This window comes from Etheostoma spectabile, unplaced genomic scaffold (assembly GCF_008692095.1).
Source record: "Etheostoma spectabile isolate EspeVRDwgs_2016 unplaced genomic scaffold, UIUC_Espe_1.0 scaffold00569567, whole genome shotgun sequence".
Classification (NCBI taxonomy): Eukaryota; Metazoa; Chordata; class Actinopteri; order Perciformes; family Percidae; genus Etheostoma; species Etheostoma spectabile.
The window spans coordinates 7968-16258 of record NW_022605197.1 but is presented as its reverse complement, the minus strand read 5'-3'; the positions used below and the strand labels follow the sequence as shown (position 1 = coordinate 16258).

At 41.3% G+C, this 8291-nt stretch overlaps 1 long non-coding RNA gene across 1 annotated transcript; it reads right to left on the bottom strand.

The window, feature by feature from the left end:
• Positions 1–466: 466 nt before the first annotated feature.
• Positions 467–5420, bottom strand: LOC116685138 (uncharacterized). The gene is made up of 3 exons (XR_004330910.1): positions 5408–5420; positions 3308–3313; positions 467–769 (listed from the first exon to the last, which is right to left on the bottom strand). It is a non-coding gene; the product is annotated as an uncharacterized LOC116685138 (long non-coding RNA).
• Between the last annotated feature and the right edge of the window lie 2871 nt (positions 5421–8291).

Below are 8291 nucleotides of genomic sequence, written 5' to 3'. Positions count from 1 at the left end.
ATTTACTGTTTTTGACAGACTTTCTACGTACCACACAATCTTTTTACCCCAAGGTTTGTTGTTTTTTTTCCCCTGGAAGAGTGGGAAATCAGTGAGTGACAGGCTGAGTGAGTGACTGAGAGAATAGTTTAGGTAGTGACAAGCCTGTAGTAGAAATAGAGTGAGTGACTGACATCTTAACTGTTTTCTATGATGATATGTCTACCTCTCGTCTCTCATGCTGTGTCTGTGTTGTTTCTCTCCTCTTTCTATCGGTTATCCTGTCTAAATATGATTATTCTTACAATATCCATTGATGGCAAGTAGATCTGATCTCATTTGGGCCCCTAAGGGCACAACAACTACCAACAACACAGAGCCCAACGCAAGTGTCTCGCTAGATGAAGACAGACGCAGTTGTCGATTTCCCATCCAGCGCCAAAGTTGTATGAATTGCAAATGCACCTGCACCCATCTGTGCACCCATGGGCGTGCTGGTCTTACATGGGGGTGTGTTCAGGTGCATTCTGGGCGTGATGCTATCTTGAGGCAACGGAAAGGGATTGCACCATTGGCCGACAAAAACCTGGTTTAAAGTTAATAACGTAGCATTTCATTGTTATTTTAACAGCGCGTTAGTAAAATGCGCCTAGGCTCGTGGACAGCGCACACACACTATGCTTGTTACACACACGATACAATGTGAAACAAACGTGCCTGGCTTTTGAACGGAATGGGAGATGATACTCTGATTGGTTGATTGCATTTTAAGCCCTAAACACACCTATGCCTTAATTATCCCTCTGAGGTCTAAGGGCATTTTCAGGTAACTCCTTTGACCCTTGTGTTTTTTTAAAATTGTAGGCACTTTTTTCAATGTTTTGATGCTTTTTCTTTTACATATAAAGCTTATTTTCACTACCGTGTATGAATACCAACACCAACTTGTACAGTTTTACACTTTGTTTTCGAATTCACTGGCAATAAACTTAATTTTTTAGGAAATTGTATCTAATTCTTCAGTTAAAAAGTAGAAATTCTGAATTATTTAGATTAATATTAAAAGGAAGGATAAACAAAGGAGGGTATATGTAAACGTTGAGTTTCGAAACATTTCAAATTTTTTTTTAATGTTAGAAAAATTTAACAAAACACCCAAAATTGTGAATGAAAGTAGAGATCCGATCTTTTGTTGTAATTGCGAAGTACGTTGCATGGATTCATCCATGTTATTTTTGATCAAAATTAGAAAATTAGAGATCGGAATTTTGAAAATGGGTTAAATTTGACCCAAATACAACACAATGGTTGAGTTAACTTTTTCAGGTATTTGTACATAACTGATCTCCATGTGATTCATATCAAAATGCTTTCTGTATAGTGACGCTCAAATCTGTCCCTGAGCGATGTGTGAAGGAATAATTTGGTGTGAAAACGTTGACGTTGGCTTTTTGAAATTCCTCAAATTTCTTTTGACAACAAATCCTAACTCACGATGTCTCGTACGGATTGTTTAGGGTCCTAGGTTATATGTGATTAACATAGTAAATAAACGTCTGAAATTAAATTTTGTAATATCACTTTTTTGAGTGGGAGTTTTGTCAAACATTGTTCGGGCGCGTCAGTGCGTCTTTTGTCCTCAGAGGGTTAAGACACTCAAGTGCAATCCTTTGAGCCGTGCACCCCGGCGCACAGCCTCTTTGTTTCCCGCTGTTAAAACTAGCAAAAGCGGATTCGTACACGCCCTGAACGCACCGCCGCTAGGCGCTTCACGCCGTGTGCTTAGGTTTTGTTAAAACAGGCCCTAAAGTGGCCCTATTTGCCTAAGGGCCTTGATTAAGGTGACGGAACGAGTGTCGTTACGTTTATCTGTTGGAAAAATAAAAGGAAATTAAGGGTTAACCCTAACCTTAACACTAACTGCTTATTCAGTTATATATTATTATTTCATTCATCTTTCTCAAAAGAAATTAACAAAAACATCAACTAGATTCCAAATCTTATATGTTTCATGATATTTGCCTGGAACTCAATGCAAGCGGACCACTGCACCAGGACATGGTATAATGTCACAAAGTACATTTACTCCAGTACCGTACTTTAGTACACATGTTGAGGTACTTGTACTTTCCTTGAGTCTTTTCTTTTTGGTCCATTTCTACTTCTACTCTACTCCGCTACATTATAGAGAGAAATCTTCTACTTTTTACTCCACTGCAGTCATCTGACAGCTTTACTTACTTTACCATTAATATTTTAGCCCGCAAAAATGCATTTTATAAAATGATGTTTTTATTTAAAATAAAACCACCCGACAATACTACTTTTAATACTTGAAGTTCATTTTCCTGATGGTACTTGCATTTAAGTAATATTTTTAATGCAGGACTTTTACTTGCAACAGAATATTTGTAAAGTATGGTATTAGTACTTTTTGCCTAATTGAAGCATCTGAATACTTCATCCCCCGCAGGGTACATCAGATGGGCTGGGTCCGGTTGGACTCTCCGTTGGGTCAGGATGTGGACCTTGGTCCTTACCTTGAGAAACCATGGTTCAAAACCATCCCAGACCAGCCAACGGGACTGTATTATTATATATTATATATAAAATGAACTTTTACTTAACAATCCATTACGAAATATTGTCCTTCAACCCTCGTGTTGTCTTCCCGTTAACCATGAATTTTTTGGGGTGCTTTTTCCAATGTTTTTGTTCTTTTTCTGATATATTTGTAACTTTTTAAAATGATTTTGGCTCTTTATTGTATTTACCTGAGCTGGTTTAATGACAGGTTTTGCACTTGTTCTTGGAATTCATGGTCAACAAACCTCATTAATATCAAATTATACATACGTTTTTAGTTAAAAAAAAAAAAGCCAGAAATTATGAATTATTTTAGTTAATAGTTAAGATAGGAGGATGTTGATGTTATGTCAAAGTTTTGATACTGTTTTGAAACCAAAAAAAAAAAAAAATTCAAATTCTATAAGACTAAATAAAACACCCAAAAAAATTCAATGAAAGTAATCATTAAATTTTACCTGAAGAACGTTGTGTGGAATCATCCATGTTATTTTTGGGCACTTTGGTTGATAGAAATCCATATTTCTGATATAAAACACTTTGAAACGGGTCACTTTGACCAAAGGACAACACAAGGGTCAAACCTACAGTTTATACCTATATTTTGTTATATTTGACTGTGGTTACTAATCCACTCGAGCTCTACTGTTTACTTATTCACTTATCATTGGCCATCTTGTGGTTGTAATGTATCAATGAACATGTGCATGTAGTGTTTTGTTTTTTTGCTTTGTATATGTACTTATTGCTAATTGCATTTTTATTTTCATTCCGTTCACTCCTCTATGTAAGGATTGTGTTATATGTTGGGACTAAGGAACCTTTGAATCCACATAGGTTAAATTCCATGTTACAGAGATATTTTCTTTTTCAGTAGAGATGAAATGGTAAAGGTGTTGAGAGGTTGTGTGTGAAAGACGATTCTGAATATGCAATATTTTAGTCTGGTGGAGGAGAAGGTGTGGAAGGGAGAATGCAGATTATATTTTGGGGGGGGGGGGGGGGGGGGGGGGGGGGGGGAACGGCTTTGTTGAAAAGGGATAAAAAGGGAAGGATGAAGTGGGAGGCAGGAGAGGAGAGGGGACAAGGCTTCCACCCTGCAGCCACGTGTGAGAATCAGCTGTCAAGCACTCACCTCCTCGTCTCCTTTCCGCTGATCTCATCTGCCGTCTGTTTTACCTCGTCGTCTAGTCTCCTCACCTTTCTTTCATGTTTACTCTCACCTCCTCTCCACTTTCTCTGTTCTCCGCTCTTGTTACGTTGACTTCACATCTCCCCGTCTGAGATCAGTCCATTCACACTGCGACTCCCTTCACACATTAAAACCTTGGAGTTGTGGTGTAGTGGCGGGGCGATGTGTGCTTGAAGCGTCTGGTTTAGAGAGATTTCTTTTTCGGTAAGTGGTTGACAGTGGTGGAATTTAACTTACGTACGTTTACGCTTTCAAATTTCTCCTCAAATTGATTACAAATGTTGAGCTACTTGTACTTTACTTGAGTTTTTCTTTTCATGCCACTTTCTACTTCGCTACATTTCAGAGAGAAAAATTCTACTTTTTACTCCATCACATTCATCGGACGGCTTTAAGTTACTTTACCATTAATGTTTTAGCCCACAAAAATGTAGTTTATAAATTATTTTTTTTATTTTAAATGAAACCACCCGACAAAATAACAGTATAGCTGAAATGATGAGACCCTTGAACACACAACTGTTTGGATCCTTTCTTGTTTTTAAAATTGGAGGATTTTTCTGCATTGAGTACTTTTTCCTAATGATACTTACATTTAAGTAATATTTTCAATGCAGGACTTTTACTTGCAACAGAGTGTTTTTACAGTGTGGTATTAGTACATGTAAATAAGTTAGTTATTAGAAATTTAACTACAACGTACTTTTACTTTTAATACGTGTACATTTTCCTTATGTTGAATGATATTTCCAATGCAGGACTTGTACTTGTAACAGAGTATTTTTACAGTGTGGTATTAGTACTTTTCACCTAAGTAAGTAAGTTACTTGTTAGAAATTTAACTACCCAACAATATACGTCCAGCTGAAATTATTAGACCATCAAACACATGTTTGGATCCTTTCCAGTTTCTAAAATCTGAGGATTTTTCTGCATTGAGTACTTTTACTTTTAATACTTGTACATTTTCCCAATGATATTTACATTTAACACTTAACATTTTTCAATGCAGGACTTGTACTTTTAACAGATTATTTTTACAGTGTGGTTTTAGTCGTTTTTACCTAAGTAAAGGACTTCTTCCACCGCTGGGTACAAGGTATGGGCCAGGCCCAGTTGGGTCAGGATGTGGACCTTGGTCCTCACTTTTAATACTTAAAGTACATGTTCCCAATGATACTTACATAGTTTTACTTAAATGACATTTTCAATGCAGGCGTATTTCAAAACTATGGTATTAGTACTTTTACTTAAGTAAAGGATCTGAATATCCACCACTGGTGCTTGACGGACAAAATGCATTTACCTAGGTAGTTGAAAATGAATTGTTTGCGTGTCTAGTGCAACATAAATGTGATCAATTCTGGTTTGCTCAGATGCCAAATCCAGAAAGCTGTCACAGTCCCAACGTGTTGTGGTGTTAAGACATTTACGTTCAGCAGTTCTCCATCTCGCTCGTAACAGTAACTCCCAACTTCAAGTGAGGAGAATGAGCAACAACCAAAAAACAGCTTTAGCACTTTTTTGTGCTTACAAAGCTTGATGAAGAATGGAACGGAGAGAGTGTACAAACGTGATAATGAGTCCTCTTTTCCAGTGATGAGAAACTCATTTGAAACTGCACAGATTTCTCCTACAAAGGGACACGACAAGACACCAAGGCTGGATGTTCGCGCTGTCTCCTCAGAATGTGCTTTCACAGCCTCAAAATCAGTCCCACAGAGGAAAAAAAAAAAAGAAAAAAAGCAAAGTGATTTTCTACTCCGTGTGTCCGTCCACCGCTTTCTGTCTTGTCTTCAATCGTCTCTTGGACGCTCAGATTTACAAAGACACTCAGATACAGTGATCTGTCTGTTCATGCAACAGTCAGCAGAGTCGCTGAGTCGATCCGATGGATTTTCATAAAGGAATCATATTTGAAATGAAATCGGTCGAGGGCTGCTTGTGGTAAACACTGTCATGTCAGGGAGACAGCTAAGCCCTACAAGGCTTTTCCGCCTAAAGGCTCCACTTAAAGCAAATTATCATTTACCTTTCGACGCTTGCCAGATCATTAGGCAGGGACATTAAAACCAGCCACCACAGCACCAGAGGGGGCCCGAGTGAACCGCTGCCCGGTACATAGCTGTATGGGAGGGGGTGTGTGTGTGTTGGAGTACGTGAAAGGGTGTGTGGGAAGGGTATTTACAGAAGTGCTTGTGCGAGTGTTTTCAAGAAAGTGTGTGTGTGTGTGTGTGTGTGTGTGTGTGTGTGTGTGTGTGTGTGTGTGTGTGTGTACGGTGACATCAAAGGGGCCCGCAGCAGCCCTGGGTTTAGCCATGTGCCCAGAATCATTTGACACAAGCAGATGCATCATTAAAACACTGCCACACTTGCTGGCCAGGCGAGAGACCAGGCAAGTCTCTCATACTCACGCACATTAGCATTTTTATCCCCCCCCCCCCCAAATCTTTCGACACTCTCCCAAATTCCACAAAGACGCGGAAATGCAGAAAGGTTGCCGCACCCAGGATGGGCCTTTTCTTTTCCATTTTTTTTTAATTTTCCTTGTGACTTTCCAGGAAAGCCGTGAGAGTTTCGATAAGCGTGTGCGATTTTGGAGGGGAGTGACATGACCGCCGGGAATCGGGTGGGCATGTCGAGCTGTGTGTGTGTGTGTGTGTGTGTGTGTGTGTGTGTGTGTGTGTGTGGTGTGTGTGTGTGTGTGTGTGTGTGTGTGTTGTGTGTGTGTGTGTGTGAAAGAAAGAGACAGTGCCTGCCCTAGTCATGGCAACCCAGCCCTTCTCATTAAATCAGCCAGAGCAGCTCGTGTCTGGGGTCGATTCTGGCCACATAATGCACACACACGCACACGCACACACACACACACACACACAAAATCTCAAACAAACACATGCACGCACACACAGAGAGACAGCAGGGCCGACACTGGGCCAACGACAGGCCTGTGATGTGTGGCCAGAGGATAGATGTGGACAGACTTCACCTTCTTCTGCTGCTGCTGCTGCTGGGAACACACACAGATGGCTGAAGCACAGCCGCCTTTCTCCTTACCCCTTTCTTCTGTTTCTCTCCCTTGCTCTCAAAATGTATCCTTCTTCTTCTATCCATTTGTACTTCCACTTACACAAAACAACCTCAACTGGCTCCTTTCAACCCAAAAGGAGCAGCGTCTCTACTCAAGCTCTTCACGGATGACTGAGCTTCTCACCCGATCTCTAAGGGAGACGCCAGCCCCCTCCTGAGGAAACCATCTCGGATGTTGTACCTTGGATCGCGTTCTTTCGGTCATGACCCAGCCTTCATGGCCATAGGTGAGGGTAGGAATGCAAACTGACCGTTAGCTTGAGAGCTTTTGTCGTCTTGCTCAGCTCTCTTTTGTCACAACGGTCTAATAAATAGAATGTAAAACCATTCACATTGGGTAAGGACTCTTCCCCACCTGAAGAAAACGCTCCATCAGTTTCCTGCTGAGAACCATGGCCTCAGATTTAGAGGTGCTGACCCTCTTCCCAGCCCCTTCACACTCGGCTGTGAACCGATCCAGTGAGTGCTGAAGGTCACGGCCGATGATGCCACCAGGACCACATCATCTGCAAAAAGGAGCAATGAGATCCCCAGCCCACTGAACTGCAACTCATCCCCACCCCGACTACGCCTCGACATCCTGTCCATAAAAATTACAGGATATATAAGCGCAGCCCAGGTGGAGGCCAACTCTCACCTGAAATGTGTCCGACTTCCTGCCAAGAACCCGGACACAGCTCTCACTTACATGGTCATACAAAGATAGGATGGCCCTGGGAAGGGACCCCCGCACCCCTACTCCTGCAGCCCCTCCCACAGCAGTGCAGTAGTGTTAATTTTGTCAGACGAGACAAAATATGACAAAGACGAGCCGATGACGAGACTGCACCAATGTCCAAAACGCTGACTAAGACTAAATTAAAATGCATTATTGTTGATGAAAAAAGACGATAATGTTTTGCATAAAATAAAACTAAGATAAAATCTCTCTTCACTTTTGTCTACAATCGTCTCCACTTTTCATCATGAGATAGAACTAGTGCGTCTGCTCGATTGGAGCGCCGCGTTTCAATCAGGCGCGGCTGCGGCTCATCTAGAGATTCGGCGTGCCCCCTTTTTTTCATCTAGCCAACACACATCTAGGTATCAATGTGGCCTGGGCGGGGGGAGGAAGCCCGGTTCAGCCTGCTGCAGAAGCCGCTACAGCGTGTAGCGATGCGCAACAGGAAATGCTCCTCTTTTACTTAGACTTTTTTATCTGTACTAAAAGATTTTGCGTTGTTGGGGTATTCTTAAGGTGCCCGAATTAAGAAAATAAATGGGGGTTATTTTGGGTCTCTGGTGCTTCCCGGTGCATACAAACTGGAAAAAGAACATCCGTGCTGTTTTGAGTGAGATATGGTTTCTGAATGTCATCTGCCGTCAGTCTCCGGGTGAGCTGTTCAACATCTGCACGGCTTTCTACGTCACTAGAGACGAGGTGGCTAACTGTAGCATGCTAGCTCTA